This window comes from Peromyscus californicus, unplaced genomic scaffold (assembly GCF_007827085.1).
Source record: "Peromyscus californicus insignis strain IS unplaced genomic scaffold, ASM782708v3 Scaffold_24__1_contigs__length_46423439, whole genome shotgun sequence".
Taxonomy (NCBI): Eukaryota; Metazoa; Chordata; class Mammalia; order Rodentia; family Cricetidae; genus Peromyscus; species Peromyscus californicus.
In genome coordinates, this window is record NW_026294535.1 from 3,955,870 (window position 1) to 3,977,817 (window position 21,948).

A 21,948-nucleotide genomic window follows, 5' to 3' on the forward strand; every position below is an offset into this window, starting at 1 on the left:
TTTTACAGGGCTTTGGAAAATGCTAATTACATCATAAAAAATTAAAAAAAACTTTTCTCTGTAGGCTTTATTCTCCATATTTTCCCACCCAAAATCTTAATAATCCTTATCCATCCTAGTACTTGCTAAAATATGAGGTTCCTTAGATCTCTGACACTGTGACACTAAAAATATTGTTTAAAGGAGTGCTTGTTAAAAAAATGCAAGTTGTACTTAAAATGAGCCCAAAACCTACATCCAACAACTTGATACTTTAATAACTTGCAAACGCATCATCTTAGTTTGTTTCTTTATATGACAAATGTAATTTACATACAATGAATTCAATGAGTTGAAATATTCAGTGTTTATTAGTTCTCTATCATGAAGTTTACAAAAATGTTTTCTGACTAAATAAATTCTTGTCAAGAGGTAAAATCTGTAGAGTTTTCTAAATGGAAATGGAAAGTTGTACTCAAACCCAGAAAAGTCATAAGTCAGAAATTTTACGGAAGAGAAAAAAATCAAGATCATATATGAAACTGCTGTATTTATTAAAATTCCTTAGGACAAAATTCATTACACTTGTATACAATTAGAGTTTAATTCTCTGTTTAAAACAAAAGTGATAGAAGATGCCACTTAGTTTCAACCTTTTATACAGAGAAAAGGAAAATCCATGCTAGAACTTGCATTTGATAGCCTTAAAATGGCCTGCGAAAAGAGCCTGTCTCAGTCAGGGAGTATTCTGTCTCTCAACTACTTGATACAAAAGACTTTCAAAGATCAATGAAACCTCCTGTCAAAGCTTTGCTCATGGGATTGTAGGCTATGAGAACAGATGAGATCAATCTGAGTGCAATAGAAGTAGGAAAGTAGGTGAGCCACTTACAAAAACCTCCTTGAAATACAGGCTATGTAATCTAATGAAATCTGAGAGAAATTATTTCCTGATGGACTGGCTCACAGGAAGCGTTGGGGATGCTTGGTTATCACAAGCAGAGGTCTCACACACACTGGAAGATGATGAAGGAAGGATGGGGTTTTCCTGATAAAATATATATGAGAGAAGCAGTGCTTTGCGGCCAATTCACTGGGCATGATAGAGCACTGGGCTGTGCTTACAGAAGAGGTCAAACATAAAATGGTTGATTCACCAGGGACTTCAGGACTTGTGTTTGCCTTTAGTGCCTTTGCAGAGCTCCATGGGAGAATGTGAACTTATACAAACAACTAACATTTTAAGGAATGGGTGAAATGTTGTGTAACAATTTTCCTTTTGATAACATGAAATACTCTTCTATTATTTTTGAGATAATAATTACATTATTTTCTCTTCTTTTTCATCCTTCCAAACCCTCACTACACTCCTCCTTGCTCTGTTTCTAATTTATGACCTCTATATTCATTAATTGTTCCTATGTTCATATACATATATATGAGCATGAAGATATATATGTGTGTGTGTGTGTGTGTATCCATATAGTTATATATTCCTAAATGTAAACCAATCATTCTGTATAGCTAGCATATATGTTTTCAGGACTGATCATTTAATATTGAGTATCCAACTGGTGTGCTCTTCCCTGAGTAGGACTATTTCCTTAAGTCTCAGAAAGTTCTGTGGAAAGAGAGAGGAGGTTCATAATACTCAGCAATTAAACCATGGCTGGGAAAGCTGAAATTTACAGGATTAACAAGGCCCTTCTGCTCCCAAGGTTAAATAGGTGTAACTAAGGAGAACTGAGGAAATGAGACCCTCTGTCTCATTCAGCTGCAAACAAGTCATGCAGACACATTCAGAGTTCTAGTCTTCATGGGTCACCCATTCTAATGTGAGCCTTTGTGATGCCACACATTAGATTTATTCATATTCCTATAAGTAATACCATACCTATACTCCTGTAATAACTTCAATAAACTCATTAATTTGAGGGAAAAAGAATTACACAGTCTTCCCTGAGAGGCAGACAGATAAAGAGGAACTGATAAGTAATACAAAAAGCCAACTTCTGGCTTCCTTTTTATTTTCTATACTGAGACAAAGGCTTAGTAGGCTGTGTCTTCCACCAGCAGGCTGCCTCTTCCAGCTGTCTGGTTCAGGACAGATAGGTATGTTCACAGTCAGTCCTGAACATGGTCACTTGAAGATGCAGGTCATCACCCAGACTGTCACCCACAGTCAGAGGACCTAGTTTGGTCCTGTGCTTGTTCCTGCCAGAGTCCAAGAGATTCCAGCTTAGGTAGGCTATCTCTGCGGTTTTCCCCATCATGATCTTGACCTCACTCTGGTTGCTTCTGGATGTTCAAACATTTAGAAATAGAAAAAAAGGAGCTGGGCATAGTGATGCATGCCATGATCTCAACCAATTGGGAAATGAGGAGGAGAATGGAAGACTGACTGCAGTGCAAGTTCCAGGAGAGCCTGTGTCTCAAAAAAGTCATGTGAACTGTGCCACCATTCTCATGGCTGCTGAGGCCAGATTTGGGGAGTCTGAAGCCAGGCTTTGTCTTGTGCAGCTCTGAGTAAGGTTGAGGAGGCTGTCCCTTGGGTAACCTGAACCATGTGAAGAGGAGAAGAAACCAGCAGACACCTGAGACACTCCCCTCCCTGTAGAAGACAGGAAAGTTGACATGCACAGAGGGGGAGTCTCAAGCCTGAACTTTGAGAAGCGGCTAGGCAAAGTCTTATCTCCCAGTTCATTTCCTGAACATGATCCAACTACCAAGAGTGGGCTGAGATGAACATTGTAAAAGTCAGGTGCCGTCCCCTGTCAGCTTGATCTCAGGGCATTTGGAAGAACATGAACCCTCCTCTGGATGGAATATCAGTGAGATAAGAAGCAGGACCATGCAGAATGGATTTCTGTCTTTGCTGGGTAAATAACTATATATCCTGGGCAGGGTATCTGTTCATGGAAGTGTGATATTTCACAATTGATTGTTAGAAAGACCAAGCTGTCTGAGGTCTCAACTATACAGCTGACTCCAGGCCTCTTTCTAATTACTGGGATTTGCAGGCAATCCTTTATCCTTTTCCATCTAGATCTACTGCCTCATCTCTGGATTCATGTGAGAAATCACACTCTCGGAATATCTCACCCCTTTCTCTATACCACCTCTCTACTCACATTTCTTTACCCCCAATACTGTCATCTATGTTATTAAAATAGTTTTTATATCAGTTTAGTGGACATGCCTTGCTCCCAAATTCCAGGATGTACTCAACTTTTTGGGCTTCACAAGACTCTATTTAGAAATAAAGTTGACAATCACATTTATTTGCTTAAAGCTTCAAAATCTGAAATGACACAGATCACCCAAAAGTTTCATAAGTCCTAGGACGCAAGGATAACGCTTTGGTGGACAAAATCCAGAGATTTGGTTGGAGAACATGCACTCCATGCTGACCATGACCTGGCTTCTCTTTATAGCGATGTCATGATAAGAAATGTGAGGTTTGGCTATAACAAAGCTGTATGATGCAACAACTCTTGATTCTCTCCCCTTGCCTGCCCTTCTCATGTCCTCCTAATGGATCTTGTACCCAAAGCTAGCAGTGCCACCTCTTCAAGAGCATGTGGATTGGAACAGGTGGCGCCAAAACTAGGCGTTTGGCTTTGTTTACTGGTTGAAGCACCACAGCAGTGATCTACATCATGTTCTACTCCATGAATGTATGCCTGGTGTGTGTGTGTGTGTGTGTGTGTGTGTGTGTGTGTGTGTGTGTGTGTGTGTTGTTGTCTCCTTCATGATGCCTCTCCATAGCCAACACTGAACTCTGACTTGCCACTACATTTTCCTCAGTCAATGATTTCAAGGATTGGGTCATCCTACTCTTTCCATGAATTGCTTGCTTTCAATATCTGAGAGCTCACCTGGTCTTAGTGGCTCCAACCAGACCTGTCCAGAGCTAGTCACATCTTCACTCATAAACTCATAGCTTGAGTTAGCTCTACTGACACTCTGGTGAAATCTTCATAACTAACAATGTGACTTTTCTTTGAGCCCACCAATCTCTACAAGACTGAGGATCTTCCCTGGGTGATTGCTCACTTCACAGGTCTCATCACTACTACTCCTCATTGTCCTGACCTAATTTCTAAGCATCCTTTCTTTCTCAAATTATTGATTATGAATCTTAAGGAGGGAAAATTCAACCCTGGACAGTACATGCAAAGTGAGCTTTCAACTTCACTTAGATAAAGTTTCTAATGAAGCAGAGGCCTAGATTTCTGGCTTTGAAAGGAGGATTATAACTAATGGCTTCCATTGTGAACCCAGAGGCTCCTGAAAATGGCACCTTGGTTTCAAGTCACTTTTGGGTGAGGTATGAGACAGGGATGTAACAGCTATACCATGTGACATCAGTACATGGACATTCTACTGTATCCTGGAGAGCCCTGGCATTCCATGTGATGTCACCAGTGTTGTGGCAACACCAACTGTCATTGGGGCATTTGTGCAGTGTCTCACATTTCACCTACAGACATGCTGACTAGACTGAACAGGATTCTTGGAAGACAGGATGGCGAGCACAGGGAGACCAAAGGGAGGCAGAAGGAAGATGCCCTTCAGTCTCCATGTCACACATCAAGAAATAAATGGTTCTGGGAAAAGCGCAGTGAGTCCTGGGAAAGGGATAGGGAACTTCCTAAAGGAGGAAGGCTTCAGCTGATCCTTCTAGAAGTGGGGCTAAGGGGGTGAGAGTTTCTGAGAAGCCATGGGCCTATCCTAGTCCTCTGAGTTCTTCAGGAGCAGAACAAAGTTATGGATTTTTCAAGGTTAGTTTGGCAAAGAGCCAGGGATGGTCAAGGCTGCAGTTGTTCTGTTGAGGGCCCTCTGCTTTCACTCTGGGTGGGAAGGAAGCACAGAGGGACTAAAGAGGTTTCAGTACCAGCCATGCACTTCACCCACACTGGATGTCTTTTGGTGTGTGTCACTAATAACAAGGAGAGTAAAGTCCTCTGGCCAGAGCTAGAGGTTCTCACAGTTTAAATAACAACCCACTATCAGGTCAGGAGCCACCAAGTATTGCTGCATGTCAGTGACCCCTAAGGTTTCTGAGTTCCTTTCCTCTCACTCGCCAGTCATCTTCCCTCTACCTTGAGTGCAAACTGGGACATCACTCTTCCTGTAAGTATTTGTACTTGGTGTCAGAGGGCTCACCTCTGGATGCCCAGTTATTAGGTATTTTCAGTCATACCTTTCAATAATTGATAACTCCTTTGCTAACATCATGATGGTTAGAATGTATTCTGCTGAAGCTTTTGGCAAAAGTTTCATCATTACCTATATGACTTATCATTGTTCTGAGAGGACCCACATAATCCTTCACCACCCCCATACATTGTAACAGCCCCGTGGATTTCTCTAATGTGCTTGTTCACCTTGAGGAACTGATATTCCTTCCTTATTATCCTGAGCTAATTTCTTAGTATCCTTTATTTCTCATCTTATTAGTTAGCATTCTTCAGGATGAGAAGAGCCATTCCTGGTCAGTGTTTGGAAATTGAGTCTTGCCCTCCATACATAATGAACTATTGAATTAGAATGAACTAGATTCTAATGAATCATTGAGATCCCTGGATTGAAATGACGAGGTGCTGAAGGCCCTGCTCTGTCTCAGAGAAGGCTGCTGGAAAGAGGAGCTTGGCTTTTGGTGAATTGGGGAAGAGTTTGTTATCAGATAGGTGATGACATTAGCAGTGACCCTAAGAGTCCCTTCTCTGGAAATTCTATTGTATCCTGGAGAGTCATTGGCATCTTCTGTGAAATCACCAGTGTTGTGGCAATGCCAACTGCCCTTGAGGCATTTATTAAGAGCCCACAGGGTTCACCAATTGACATGTTGGCAAAACTGAGCACACTGATTCGCATAGAAAGCACTGGTTTTCTAATCAGGAGTTGATGCCACAATTGGTCCTTCTCTTAATGGGGTGCAGTAGCTGTGAACATCTGAAGCAATGGCCCTATGCAGCTTACCTGGGTTGCTAAAGAGCAGATCCAAAGCAGAGGATTTCTGAGGGCAGAGGGCCAGGAAATATCAGGGATGCAGCTGCTGTGCTGGGACCTTTTCCAGTTCATTATGATTGGCAAAGAATGCTAAAGGAGGCCCAGAACCACTAATGAGGTATCAGGGTAGGATGTTGCTGCACTTTATTCTCAGTGGAATTCTGTAGATTTCATGGATATCTGATATAAATACCAGGAAGGGAAACTTTCCATCCATGTACCCAGGTCTGAGATGTTCAGTTGCTTTTAGTCCTGCACACAGATTATCAGGGTTGAGAGATGCGAAGCACCAGGCAGTCCAGAACTTTCTTGCATCACATAAGGTATCTGGTGAGAATTCCAAACCAACATGACTGGCCTTGCTTATGCCTTTCAGGGACAGTGGGGCTGAAGTAGGGCCTGAGGCATATATCTATCCCTAGAGATTGGAGATAGACACATGGCTTATGGTCCCCAGTTTAAGGATATCTGCTCGGATTTTTGAGGGCTTCACTGGGTGGCATGCATTTCCTCTTCCTCAGGACTCCTCTTGGGACTCCACATGATCTCTCTTGGCCCTATGCCATTCATCTGGACAAATTCACTTGTGTTTATGTACCTACAGGGACTACTAGGAAGGCATCATCCACACCCTTCTTCCTCACTGAGCAGGAGCAACAGCTGAACCAGGTGGATAAACTGACCCTTCAGCTACAGATGATGACCAATGAGAGGATTGAACTGCTGGAACTCCTGGCCCTTTATAACAACAATGAGTTGAACAACAGGTACTCAACATGCCCTTTTCTCTGGTGACTGTCTTGAACCTACTGTGTCCTGAGTGCATCTGAGAGGCAGAACTGAAGCCTGTATGATTGAGATAGGACATAGTCCGTTCTGAATCCTCCCAATGAAAACCAGAGCTTGTGGCCTGAATCACAATCTACAGAGAGGGGCAGTAGGGTGTAAGATCACAACATGCATTTCAAGAAGGCCTGAGGCATTGGCTTTTAGGAGATGCTCAGTGCTCTAAATTGGTATTTATTTTTGCTTTTTGCTATGGCAGCAGCTTGAATGGCCTGGTGGGCCTACTCAGTCCATCTGTGTGTCACCGGAAGGCCTGGAGTTCATCTCCTCTCCTCTCAGCTTGTTCCTTATACTATGAGACAATGCCACTTACCTGCATTTCTCTGACATCCTGTGTGTGGGTTTATGTGTGTGAAGTGCTCTCTAAGGGGCCCAAACTTAGCAGTGGCAGGTTTTTCCCTTTTCACTTCCCTCTCCCTTGATAAACCATTAGATTACATTCCTAAATTTAGTCCCCAAAGTCCATTCCCTTTAGTGGACACTGACTCATTCTTGAAACTAAATACCAAAGTCCAACAATCAAAAGTCATTACTTGGCTACACTGGCTAACTGATCCAATCAGATCTCAACAACTCACCCTAGCACAGACAAAATCTTTCTACTTAAAAACCCACTGCTGAAAAAAGCCTGCTGCTTGCTGTCTGCCTTTGCCTGATCCAGAGACAGGCTCCCAACGCCATGCTTGACCTGTGGGGTAATAAATCTCTTTGTGCTGAGGATTGTGTGTCTGAGTGTGTTCGGTACTGTCTCTGAGAGGCTTACTTACAGTGTGTGTGTGTGTGTGTGTGTGTGTGTGTGTGTGTGTGTGTGTGTGTGTCCTTCCTGATCCTGTGAGTCAGAGATTGATAGTAGGCCTGAATATTCACATGTTTCAAAGATTTCTGGTGATGTACGTGCTGAGGCCAGGGAGCCCCACATTGAGCATCACTGCTCTCAGCTTTGTCCTCACCCTGGTGCCTCATTGGAATCTCCTTGGGAGTTTATAAAGCCATCCTCATGTAGTGCCTCCTTCATGGCAGTACTGATTATGAGTTCTGGATATCCTTGTAAGGAGAAAGAATCTCTGTTCTCAAGACAGTGAAAATATCATTGCAGATTTCAGATAGACCCCGTTCTGTGCCACAGACTCCTCAGACCCTCTTAGCTGGCTAGTCTACCCCTCCAGGCCTACTGAGGGAGCTCATGTAGTCCTGTCTCCTTTCCTATTGACACCCAGCTTTCCTGACCCTGGGACAGTGAGGCAAGTCTAATGCACACCAGGAGGTCCAGTACATAGAATTGAGGGTGTGAAATCTAGTGGGCTAGGGTAGTATAAAACAGAACCTTAATTCATGTGGTCCCTGACACCCGTGTTCATGGGGTTCTTTGCTCCTGGGGCCACGCCCTACCACAGGCTGATATCTGAGCTTGAGATGCTGAAAACACAGCATGAGAAGGAGATGTCAGATGTGAAGAAATTCCCCAAGGAGATTACTGAGGCATCGTACAAGTGCAAGGAGCTGAGTGAGCAGACCAAATCCTACCAGTGAGTGTCTAACTTAGATGGGACTCCAAAAATTGGTAGGGACCCCTTCTGTCAGTCTGAAGTTTCTGCAGTCCTGCCTGACCCAGCTGTCAGGAGGAATCTGTCCCACTCACCTCCTGAAGTCAAATAGTCCCAAATAAACACACAGAGGTTTATATTACTTACAAACTGTATGGCCAATGGCTTAAGTTTCTTGCTAGTTAGCTCTATCATCTTAAATTAACCCCTTTCTTTTAATCTGTGTTTGCCACATGGCTGCTGCATGGCCAGGCTGCTGGCATGTTTCTCCTTGGGTGGCAGCTGGTATCTCCTCCACCTCTGACTTCCTTCTCTGTCTCTCCTGGATTTTTCTGCCTGGTTCCATCCTGCCTTGCCATAGGCCAAAGCAGCTTATTTATTAACCAATGGGATAAAGACATATTCACAGCATACAGAAGACATCCCACAGCAGCTTCTCCCCTTCTTCACCTTTGAACAAAGTTGGGCTGTGGTTCTAGTCTGACCTCTTAGCAAGCAGCCTGCCTCATAGCTCATGGACTTGTGCCTCCTAAACTGAGTTCTCCTAAGAGTGAAAAGTCTTAGAGCCCCTCTCAACATTTTCCTGTCAAAGTCTGGAGCTTCTAGAGAGAAAACATGGTTTTCACCATGAATGTTTTCTGTGGCTCTGGCAGGAGCTTACAGAGTTGGTTTCTATGGGAAGCGTGGATGGAATGTATTCCCATTGGGTCCTCTGTCCGCCTTAGAGCATGGTTTGACTCTACCTGCTCATGTTTCCCCAATACTGTGAACAGTTAAACACCAGAGTGTGTGTGGGGGGGAGGTGGAGGATCCAGTTTTCATAGGTACATGGATCCCTTTTGCTGTCAGGGTATTCAGAAGCAGTTTGAATCTATCTGGAATTTGGCTATTCTCTGGCTTTGGCCTGCACCTGAGTGATGCTGGCATTGCTAATGTGGGTTCCTGCCCAGGGTCATGGGGATGGGGATGTGGGGCCAGGCAGGAAGGATGGTATTAGAGCCAGGAGTGCAGAAGCAGGTGGAACTCATCATCTTTGGTGATATTTCAGCACCCTCTACAGTCAGCTCCTGAGGGAATGGACTCAGCTAAAGGAAAAAGTGAGCATGTTGAAAAAGAACAACAGAAAGCTACAGGGGGAGCATATTTTACTACAAGAATCCTGTGACGAGGTGAGGAGGCTCTGTGAGGAGGCCTAATGGAAGACCTATGACCTCTGGACAAAGCAGCAGCAGGTAGGTTGAAGCAGCAGGGCCAAGTTGCCCACCTGTCTAACCATACACATACATATACACACACCCATGGAACCATCTACTCACTTATCCACCTGACCCATCTCATCTAATTGTTCATTTCTGTGATCATTCACAAGTTTTTCTGGGGAGTTAGCCTCTTGGAAGGCATTGCATGACTGCCAAGGAAACCCTACTGCTCTGCTAGAAGCTGCAGTCCACCGAGGGAGACGGGTAAATCACATGTCACTCACTGATATGCTAGTATGGAAAGAGCAGTGCTATGATGTGAGCCACATAGGGAGTAGCACAGAGATCTGAGTGAGTGAGGTCAAGGGTCTGGGTCTCACTTGCTTTGCATAGGTCATATGAGATCAGAGGCAGAAACAGTATGGAAGGAGGAACGTCCCCTACAAAAGCCAAACAATGGATCTATTTTAAAATTAATAAGTAGACTTCTCTTCTTTCACGGCATAGAAGTAACTTCCCAGGAAATGTCTGGTTTGTCTTACTAGCTTCACACATGGAACCTGACATTTTGATGCTCACTCTAACATGTATATGGCTGTGTTCTTAGGAAAGATTCCTTCTCATAGTTTTATAGAGTGCTGTAGTTCAGGAAAGTGCTGTGGGTGACTTAGGTAGCCTCCTACTGTCTGACCTGGGCTGTTTTAGTATAACATGCACTATAATCTGGTCAAAAGTTGTTGGGTAATGACAATGGGTGACTTCCATTCTCTGGTCTATCACTGCCTTCAGTGGAGGAGTCTGGGTATGTTTAGGGAGGAGTCTATGATGGGTCAACTTGGATCTATCGGGAGGCTTCCTGTCCAGCCATCTTCCATGGGCACTTGGTCTTGTGTGGTCAAACTCAGTTGTGCAGAGGTTGTTATTTATTTGTACAATCAGTGAGTCTGGCGATAAAAACTTCCCTAGGAGGGGAAACAAGTTCAGGCCAGGGCAGAAAAGCCTGGCTGAGTCTAAGAGGCTGGTAGACAACAGGGAGGACACACTACCTCTCCCTGTAGTACAAAAGGTGTTATAAGATTCCAGTATTCTCCCTTGCCCTTCTGGGTTCAAGAAAGTTGGGTGTGTATGTGTGTGTGTGTGTGTGTGTGTGTGTGTGTGTGTGTGTGTGTGTGTGTGTGCGTGTGCGCGCCTATGTGTTGTCTTATGTGTTTCTATGGGGTATGAGAATATGTGTTTGAGCCTCTATGTGTATGTTCACTCACTCATGGAACAATGGAACATCTTTAACAATGATGGAGAGAGACTTCAATGAGAAAGTACTGTGCCTAACCTGGTTAGTACCACTTTTCATCAGTCAAAGAACAGATGGAGCTGCCCATATTTCTGCATGTCCACACAGTTAGCAACAACAAAAGGCCACAAAATTGATGCAAGCTAAAAATTTTTTCAGGTATTTGTAGAGGCAGAATTATTTATCTGCAAAGAAATCTCTGGAGAAAACAAAGTAATGGGGTACATGAAGGTGAGAAAGAGGTTACTGAGAGGCAGGAGAGGTGCCTGAGGGTTTGTGTCCTTCTCTGCTCTGGGTGAATGGTGGCTGACCACTGATGACTTCCCTGCATCCTGTTTTGTTCTTCTCCTCATCGCCTGCCGCCATTTTCCTTTCACCTTTGCCTAACCTTGGTTCAGATAATCTTAACCATGGAGCTTGGCCTGGATTTTATTCTCTAAGAAATTCTGCACTGCATTGGTGCTTGTGGCTGCATCTCAGCCCAGCAGAAGTCCCACAGCTATGCTGAGGTGTGAGGAGAGGCTGTCTCAGTGCACCCCTTACGCTCCTCATACTCTAAAGCACCCACTCCATGTTGTGTCTGCAGCACTCAGAACCTGCTTTTATTCCAAACTTCTTCATACTGAGTTAAAATCAGCCTGATGGAGGGTTGAGAGAAATGAGAACTCTCAGACATTGCTAGTAGTGTAAGATGGTGCAGCCCTGTGTGAAGGTATATATAATTATTCAGAATGTTGAATGCAGACTCCAGTGGTCCATTGATTCCAGAATGTAAAGTAGGTGTCCGCAGAGAATAGGGGACAACAGGGTCACAGCAGGACTCATCAGAACACCTCCAGCTAGAAACTATTCAGATGCCCGTCCCTGATTAGGGAAAACATACAATGTGGTCCATGGAATATTGTGAAGCATGGAATAATACATGCAATCATTTGGATGTGAGTTACTCAACCTTCTGTTACTCAAAGAAATTCCTGACATAATCATATTACTTGGAGGAAAGGTTAATATAGACTCCTGACTTTAGAGATTTTTGTTTTGTTTTGTTTTCTGAGCTCATTCCTTTGGGCCTAAATTGAGGCAACCTGTGGTTTAGAGAGCTTTTTTAGGAGGAAGCTGCCACCCTTGGAGACACTGAGAAGCATTGAGTGAGAGCAAGGGGCTGGTCCACTGCCATCCAGTGGTCCTTTGCTGGGGAACTAAGCCTTCAATGTACAGACTTGGGAACTTGCTAGGAGAGCTTAGATTACTGGTCAAGGAACCCTGGGGTTCACCTGTCAGTGTACAGGTTTATAAGGCAAGCACTACATTGACTTATCTGTCCACTGAGTTTTTCTCCCATGTGCTAATCTGACACACAGACAGGAAAAACACCTGCACATATAAATTAAAAATAAAATAAAAATTATCAAAACAGTATAAAAGTGCACAATCTTCTTCACATCCCTGTGCTCAGAGTTTCCTGTGTTTTCCTGCCTCTGGGCTGGAATATGAGTAGAGAGTCTGTGGGTTAATGAAAGGGCACTTTCTTCTCCATAGTATCCCAGGTGATCTCCTATTACATCAGTGTTATCTAGAAAACTAAAACGGATGCAATGTAGTGTGCTTGTATGTATGCATCCATGTACATATATGTGTTCTCGTGTGTGTGTGTGTGTGTGTGTGTGTGTGTGTGTGTGTGTGTGTGTGTGTGTCTTCATGCATCTGTATGTTCATGGGTGCAGGGAACCCTCTCCTAAAAACACAATCTTCTAATGAGCAGGAACATCAAAGAGATTTGAGGAAAATCTTCAGTCCCTGCTGAAGCAGAAGGAGCTGCTCACCTGGCAAAGGGACTTGGCAGTAAAGCTGCAGCATCACTTCACTGTGTACCAGATGAGGTAGGTGCCTAGGCTTTCAGAAGCAGGTGGATCCAAGTGGGTCCACTGTACCTGGATCTCTGTCCTCTTTGAGTTTCTGTTCGAGTGGCAAAGCTTCCAGCCACAGCCAGGGAAAGAACACCTCAGAGTGTCATTGCTGACTCAGTCAACAGGAACTTATGTCCAGGAAACAATATGCTTTCTCCTTTGTCTTATGACGATTGTGTTCCCTTCTTCCATTTTGAGACCTCTAGTATGCTCTGAGTATCTCATCTCTTAAGTTAGATCTCTTCACAAATATTTCCATGGTAGCCAGAAACCTAGAGGGGATCATCAGTCATGAAGGGAAGTGCATCCTCATGCAACTTTATTTTTCACCAGGAACATCACTTCAGAGATAAGTTTCTACCCTTTGGCAGATAGCACACAACAGCCTACTGCTGATTGCAGGCTCTCTGCAGTGTTTATCAGTTTCTCATGAGAAGATTTACTCTGGTCCTAAACAGAGTAGGAGTTGACAAGTTTATCCCATGCAGGGGTCTGAGCTTTAGGAATAATCAAAGCCTATTCTGCATTGCTGTATAGGCTCCACTAGAGGGCAGGCATAGAGTTTTCCAGGAAGTTCACATTCACCTGGTATCTATGTAATCAAGGCCAGCTGCATCTCTCCTGACCTGTGCCTCAGAACTTGTCATACTGATATTTCTCCAAAATGATGTCTTTGGACTGTTGGAGAAATATCCTGTTTTTTCTAATCCAGCACAGTGTGTATTTTCCAGTTCAACTTCTGGCAGTTTTTAAAATTTGAGAAAAAAATATGGCCCAGGACCTCTCTGACACTTTTCCCTTGGGGAAGCAGGGAATTAACTCAGCTGAAAGGTACTGCTTGATTGTCTAGCTTAGTAGATCTAGTTAGGGTTCAAAAGCTGACATGGCAGGTCCCCCCCGCCCCCATGGGCTTCTGGTCTTGCTGCCTTCTTCCCTTAGGTTTGAAAACCTCCAGCAGGAACGGAGCAGACTACGGTCCAGGATGAGAGCCTCCTGCACATGGAGCTGCTGAAGCAGAAACACTATGTCCCAGGCAAGTAAGCCACCATTGAGCCCCATCTCCAACAGCAGGGTATTCATGGGGTGTGTTTCCTTCCTTAACTTTTGTTTACTAGGGATGAATAGGCCCTAATTTTCTTGCCAGTGGCACAGCAAAACTGTTTCTGAATGATATTTTTTAATGATTTTACATAACAGCACCTGTTAAGAAGACTGAGAAGGCTAGAAGCAGCCAGGACACCTTGAAGGCATGACATTCTACACTCCAGGTTTAAGGCCTCCTCAGAAAATGCCACCTCTTTTCAGCTTTGAACTCACTAGTGATGCAAATATCAACCTACCATCAGGGGATCCAGCCACATCTGTTGGCTCACTATCCCCAGAGAACAGTTTGTGTCAGAAATAAGTCTAAGATACAGAGAACACAAAATAAATTACTAAAAACCCTGAGTCCATATGTGATGGGAAATCTGACAAGAAAGACTGTGTTAATGTCACATTGCCATCCAGACAGACCACACCAAAAGCATAAGATCCTCTCTAATGCAGTGCTGATGCTGACGCCATGTCATGGGCAAGTGTTGCTGAAGATAATTCTCTACAGAGAATAAGCCAGTTCCTCACCACTTTTGCTCTTCCATAATGAAATTCCAAAGAAAGTTGCAATTTCCTCAATTTTTTTTTGTTTTATATCTTGGGATATTTATGCTTTGGTTTTTGGTTTTCTTCATTTTCATTTAAGGTTGTGTTAATTTTTGTTATTACTTTTATCTTGTCATTGTTTTAATAGTTTGCTAAGGCTATACACTGTATATAATGATGCTGTTTTGAAAGCCCCCATTGAGTAAAATGAATGTATTTTATGAATCAAATAAATTTCAAACTGTTCACTCCAAGACTCTTCTTTAGTCAGATGAGGTTTCACACTCCTGTAAACCCAGAACTCACAGCCTTGGATGTATCTCAGTAAGTTCCAGGAAGCTCAGGCTGCACAAGGATTTTCCATTCATGGGCCTCAGGGATACACAGGGGGATTGCAGCTGGATGTGGATGGCATAGCCTACTCCATGTATACCCACTACATAATAGAGAAAAACTAGATGTATTGTATGCTTGAGGTCATATATTTAGCTACCAGTAAAATGTGGTACACTGTACACACATATTCATGAAATCATAATGTACACCAAATTAAAGGGAAACACAAGTATATTGATTCAGGCATTTTTGGAAATAAGAATATTCATTAAAATTGTATAAAAGAAATAAAGAAATGAAAAGCATTCTGCCTCTGGTTTTCTTGAAATATAACATGAGTGATATCCGAACAGCAGAGATAATTCCTTCAATGTATGTTGGGATATTTTGTGGTGCTTTTCTTTATACTTAAGGTGTTTTGCCACCATGTACATGTAATTCCCACAGGGGCCAGGTGAGGGCAGAGTCCACCTGGAATTTAAGTTAAAAAGGTTTGTTAGGTGTCCTGTGGGTCTTCTGAGATAGCAATAAATGCTCTTAATGGACGAGCCATCTCCACAGTCCCTGCAATTGACCTCTGTCCTCCCAGCCATGTGTGCTGTTTTAGTTCAATTGGTTCATTCCCAACCAAAGCCTGAAGTTTCTTGGAACCTGTAGAGACAGGTATGCTAATTGTCTTAGGCTGCCACACATCCATTCAGGGCTCTCATAGGTTCAGGATCCTGCCCCAGTCTCACTGACTGTCAGATTGGAACAGATTTGCTAGATCTCTTCTAGGTTGACAACACCTATTAAGCCTGTCTAATAAAATGCAAAATAGAATAGACCCTCCTGGTGGTGTAGGTAGGATGAGGAATCCCTCATGACGGTCCTGATGAGCAATGATGGGAGGAACCTCATGACTAGGTGGAGTGGATAGAGACAGCATCAGGGGCCACATGTCTCTGGTACAGAGTGAATCTGTGCAAGACTAAAAAGGTGAGAGGTGGCTGACGTTTCTCTTTTATCACAGCAGATCTCAGATTATATTGAGAAAGTTCCTCCAAATGACTGATTTACTCTTGTGAAGCTCCTCTGGGATAGATCTGACTCCTGAGACTGACAGTGAGGCAGAGATTTGATGTGTAAAGAAATTTATCCCCTGGCTCTCCGGACTAGAGCTGTCACAACAAGGGTAAAAAAGAAGCTACTCTCCTCTGATCTTCATGTGGGATGGAGCTGGTGCCAGGTCTTGTACCACAGAAGCTAAGACATCTTTTTTTTCATTTCTTACTTAAGCTAGACTCTCTCCATCTCACATAATTACTCATTTAATTAGATTACTGTGTGTTCCATTTGAGAAATTTCAGACTTGTGTTATTTTACTTTCTTTCCCAGTGATTCTGTGTAATTCATAACTGAGATAACGCTGTTGTGAGGCCCAAAGTACTCTAAAAGTTTTATCCCTGTCTGGTGCATTGCTCAGGGTTCTATTGGGTAACAACTTATAGAATGCATTTCTATATATACAGAAGGCTATTTTTTAGAATGACTTAGAGGCTATGGTTCAGCTAGCTTGATGGCGAAGTCCAAGAATCCAGTCCACTACACCTATTGTCTCAGCCCATCAGTAGTATAGTCTCGAATCCCAAAGAAGTTGGCTCCAATGCCAGGGAAGGAATGAACTTGCTAGCAAGGTGAGAGCAAGCAGCTAAAGAGCAAAAGCTCCCTTCTTCCATTTCTGTATATGGGCTTCCAGCACAAGGCCTGGCTCAGATTACAGGTCAGGCTTGGGGGCCAAAAACATCTGAGTTAAAGGTGTTTCTTTCTTTCCTCATCAACATCCAGTTAAAAGAATGTCTTCCAACTGCAAAGAGCTGGCTTCCATGTGGATCTTTTCTCTTCAAATTAAGCAAATTAATATCTCACAGGTGTGCCCCTCCATTTTTGGGTCTTAGTTAATTCCAGATGTAATAAATTTGACAACGAAAAATAGCTATCACAACTTCACCCCATGCGAACTTGACATACACAATTCTATCTTTTAATATCTTTTAATATCATGATTGGGGGAACAGGAGATCCCACCTGGATCAAGAACAGAGAGAGAGAGAACAAGGAATAAGAGACCATGGTAAATGGAGATCACATGAGAATAGGAAGAAGCAGGGTACTAGAGAGGTCCACAGAAATCCACAAGGATAGCTCCACAATAGACTACTGGCAATGGTCGAGAGACAGCCTGAAATGACCTACTCTGGTGATAGGATGGCCAAACACCCTAATTGTCGTGCTAGAAACCTCATCCAATGACTGAGGAAATCAGATGCAGAGATCCATGTCCAGGCCCCAGGTGGAGCTCCAGGAGTCCTGTTGGCGAGATAGAGGAGGGTTTGTATGAGCAAGAATTGTTGAGGCCAAGATTCGAAAAAGCACAGGGACAAATAGCCAAATGAATGGCAACACATAAACTATGAAGCAATGGCTGAGAAGCCCCCAACTGGATCAGGCCCTCTGGAGAAGTGAGACAGTTGATTAGCTTGATCTGTTTGGGAGGTATCCAGACAATGGGACCTGGACCTGTCCTCAGTGCAGTGCTGGCTGTTTGGAACCTGGGGCTTATACAGGGATACGTGGCTCAGCCTGGGAGGAGGGGACTGGACCTGCCTGGACTGAATCTACCAAGTTGAACACAATCCTCAGGGGAGTCTTTGCCATGGAGGAGATGGGACTGGGGGGTAGGCTGGGGGAAAGGCTGGGGGGCAGGAAAGGGGAGAACAAGGGAAGCGGTGGCTGATATATAAAATTAAATAAAATTATAAAATAAAATTAAAAAATAGATATGCATATTGTATACAAAAATATAAATAAAGGCAACATACAGCAAGCCTACATCCAACATCAAACTAAATGAAGAAAAACTCAAAGGGATTCTACTAAAATCAGGAATAACACAAGGCTTCTCACTCTCTCCAAATCTATCAACATTGTACTTGAAGTTCTAGCTAGAGCAATAAGATAACAAAAGGAGATCAAGGTGGTACAAATTGGAAAGGAATAAGTCAAACATTCACTATTTTCAGATGATATGATAATATACATAAGTGACCCCAAAAACTGTACCAGGGAGCTCCTTTAGCTGATAAACACCTTCAGTAATGTGGCAGGATACAAGATAAACAAACTAAAAAAAAAACCAGTAGACCTAAAATATACAAATGATGAATGGGCTGAGAATGAAATCAGAGAAACATCCATCTTTACAATAGCCACAGACAACATAAAATACATTGGGGCAACCTGTGTGATAAGAACTTTAAGTTTTTAAAAAAGAAATTGAAGAAGATATCAGAAAATGGAAAGCTCTCATATGGTCTTGGATAGGTAGAATCAACATAGTAAAAATGGAGATCTTACCAAAGGCAATCTTCAGATTCAATTTAATACCCATCAAAACCCAACAAAAGTCTTCACAGACCTAAAAAGAACAATTTTCGTTCGTATGAAAAACCAAAACCCAGGATAGCCAAAACAATCCTATACAATGTACAATGAAGGCATGCCTGGCATCATCATCCCTGACCTCATGGTCTACCATAGAGCTATATTATAAAAATAACTTGGTATTGGCATAAAAATTGACACATAGATCAATGGAATTGAATCAAAGACCCTGACATTAATCCAAAGACATACGAATACCTGATTTTTGACAAAGAAGCTAAAATTATAAAATGAAAAAAAGAAAGCATCTTCAACAAATGGTGCTGGCGTACTGGCATAACTGTATGTTGACACATGCAAGAATGCAAACTGATCCATTATCTATGACCATACACAAAACTCAAGTCCAAATGGATCAAAGACCTCAACATAAATCCAGTTACACTGAACCTGATAGAAGAGAAGTAGCAGAGACACTGAGAGCAACACCTAATAAATGGGACCTCCTGCAACTGAGAAGCTCCTGTAAGGCAAAGGAAAGGGTCAACAAGACAAAATGACAGCCTACAGAATAGGAAAAGACCTTCACCAAACCCACATCTGACAGAGGGCTGATCTCCAAAATATATAAAGAATTCAAGAAACTAGACATCAAAAAACAAAAGAATCCAACTTTAAAAAATGGGGTACATATCTAAACAGAGAATTCACAACAGAAGAATATTAAATGGCCAAAAGACATTTAAGGAATTGCTCAAAATCCTTAGCCATCAGGGAAATGCAAATCAAATGACACTAAGATACCTTCCCACTAACAACCTCATAGCTTGAGTGAGCTCTACTGACACTGGGGGAATCTTCATAACCATGTGACTTTTTGAGCCCACCAATCTTTAAAATTCTGAGGATGTTCCCTCGGTGAATGTTCACTTCAGAGTTCTCATCCCTTCTACTCCCCATTATCCTGATCTCATTTCTAAGCATCCTTTCTTTCTCAAATTATTGATTATTAATCTTGAGGAGGGAAAATCCAACCCTGGACAGAGCATGCAAAATGAGCTTTCAACTTCACTTAGATAAAGTTTCTAATGAAGCAGAGGCCTAGATTTCTGGCTTTGGAAGGAGGATCTACCTAAAGGCTTCCATTGTGAACCCAGAGGTGCCTGCAAATGGCACCTTGGTTTCAAGTCACTTTTGGGTGAGGTATGAGACAGGGATGTAACAGCTATACCATGTGACATCAGCACATGAACATTCTACTGTATCCTGGAGAGCCCTGGCATTCCATGTGATGTCACCAGTGTTGTGGCAACGCCAACTGTCATTGGGGCATTTGTGCAGTATCTCGTGTTTCACCTACAGACATGCTGACTAGACTGAACAGGATTCTTGGAAGACAGGATGGCGAGCACAGGGAGACCAAAGGGAGGCAGAAGGAAGATGCCCTTCAGTCTCCATGTCACACATCAAGAAATAAATGGTTCTGGGGAAAGCGCAGTGAGTCCTGGGAAAGGGATGAGGAGTTTCCTGAAGGAGGAAGGCTTCAGCTGATGCTTCTAGGAGTGGGGCTAAGGGGATGAGAGTTTCTGAGAAGCCATGGGCCTATCCTAGTCTTCTGAGTTCTTCAAGAGCAGAACAAAGTTGTGGATTTTTCAAGGTTAGTTTGGCAGAGAGCCAGGGATGATCAAGGCTGCAGTTGTTCTGTTGAGGGCCCTCTGCTTTCACTCTGAGTGGGAAGGAAGCACAGAGGGACTAAAGAGGTTTCAGTACCAACCATGCACTTCACCCACACTTTTGGTGTGTGTCACTAATAACAAGAAGAGTAAAGTTACCTGGCCAGAGCTAGAGGTTCTCACACTTAAATAACAACCCACTAGCAGGGCAGGAGCCACGAAGTATTGCTGCATGTCAGTGATTTCTAAGGTTTCTGAGTTTCTGCCTCTCACTAGCCAGTCATCTTCCCTCTACCTTGAGTGCAAACTGGGACATCACTCTTCCTGTAAGTATTTGTTCTTGGTGTCAGAGGGCTCACCTGTGGATGCCCAGTTCATAGGTATTTTCAGTCACACTTTCAATGGTTGATAACAACTTTGCTAACATCATGATGGATGGAATGTATTCTCTTGAAGCTTTTGGAAAAAGTTTCATCTTTACCTATATTACTTATAGTTATTTTGACAGGACCCACATAATCCTCCAGTATCCTCATACATTGTAACTACCCCATGGATCTTCTCTGATGTGCTTATTCACCTCGTGGAAATGATCTTCCTTCCCCATTATACTGAGCTAATTTCTTAGCATCCTTTATTTCTCATCTTGTTAGTTAGCGATCATCAGGATGAGAAGAGCCATTCCTGGGCACAGTTTGGAAAATGAGCCTTACCCTCCATACATGATGAACTATTGAATTAGAATGAACTAGATTCTAATGAATCAGAGAGATCTCTGGATTGGAAGGAGCAGGTGCTGAAGGCCTTCCCCTGTGTCTCAGGGAAGGCTCCTGGAAAGGGCAGCTTGGCTTTTGGTGAATTGGGGAAGAGTTTGTTATCAGATAGGTGGAGGGTGTTGGCAGTGACCCTAACAGTCCCTTCTCTGGAAATTCTGTTGTATCCTGGAGAGCCCTTGGCCTCTTTTGTGAAATCACCAGTGTTGTGGCAATGCCAACTGCCTTTGAGGCATTCATTAAGTGCGTATAGGGTTCACCAATCAACATGTTGGCAAGACTGAGCATACTGACTGGAAGAGAGATTTTGGTTTTTTAGGAAGGAGTTGAGGCCAGAACTAGACCTTCTAGTAATGGGGTTCAGTAGCTGTAATCATCTGAAGCCATGGGCCTATGCTGCTTATCTGGGTTCCTAAAGAGCAGATCCAAAGTGGAGGTTTCTGATGGGTAGTTGGCAGAGGGCCAGGAATGGTCAATGAGGCAGTCCAGGACTTTCTTGCATCACATCAGGTATTGGCTGACAATTCCAAACCAACATGATTGGCCTTGCTTATGCCTTTCAGGGACAGTGGGGCTGAGGTAGGGTCTGAGGCATATATCTATCCTCAGAGATTGGAGACAGACACATGGCTTATAGTCTCCAGTTTAAAGATAGCTGCTCTGAATTTTGGGGCTTCACTGGGTTCCATGAATTTCCTCTTCCTCAGGACTCCTCTTGGGACTCCACATGATCTCTCTTGGCCCTATGCCATTCATCTGGACAAATTTACTTGTGTTTATGTACCTACAGGGACTACTAGGAAGGCATCATCCACACCCTTCTTCCTCACTGAGCAGGAGCAACAGCTGAACCAGATGGATAAACTGACCCTTCAGCTATAGATGATGACCAATGAGAGGAATGAACTGCTTGAATTCCTGGCCCTTTATAACAACAATGAGTTTAACAACAGGTATTCATTATGCCTTGTTCCCTGGTGACTCTATTGGCCCTACTGTGTCCTGAGTGCATCTGAGAGACAGAACTGAAGCCTGTATGAGTGAGATAGGACAAAGGCTGTTCTGATTCCTCCAAATGAAAACCAGAGCTTGTGGCCTGAATCACAATCTACAGAGGGGTAGTAAGGTGTAAGATCACAACATGCATTTCAAGAGGCCTTGACAGACATTGGCTTTTAGGAGATGCTTGGTACTCTGGGTTGAGTGTTTATATTTGAGTATTTATTTTTGCTTTTCGCTCTGGGAATAGCCTGAAAGTCCTTGTGGTCCTACTTGGTCCATCTGTGTGTCTGGAAGGCCTGGATTTCATCCCTGCTCCTCT

The 21,948-nt window shown here is 43.2% G+C and overlaps 1 protein-coding gene and 1 long non-coding RNA gene across 2 annotated transcripts in view; both read right to left on the bottom strand.

Moving 5' to 3' along the window:
- LOC128119608 (disks large homolog 5-like) overlaps window positions 1–21,948 on the bottom strand; it is a 106,144-nt gene that overhangs the window by 25,704 nt on the left and 58,492 nt on the right. The window lies entirely within an intron of this gene.
- LOC128119622 (uncharacterized) lies at window positions 510–18,217 on the bottom strand. Its single transcript, XR_008221589.1, has 2 exons — window positions 18,155–18,217; window positions 510–17,107 (listed from the first exon to the last, which is right to left on the bottom strand). It is a non-coding gene; the product is annotated as an uncharacterized LOC128119622 (long non-coding RNA).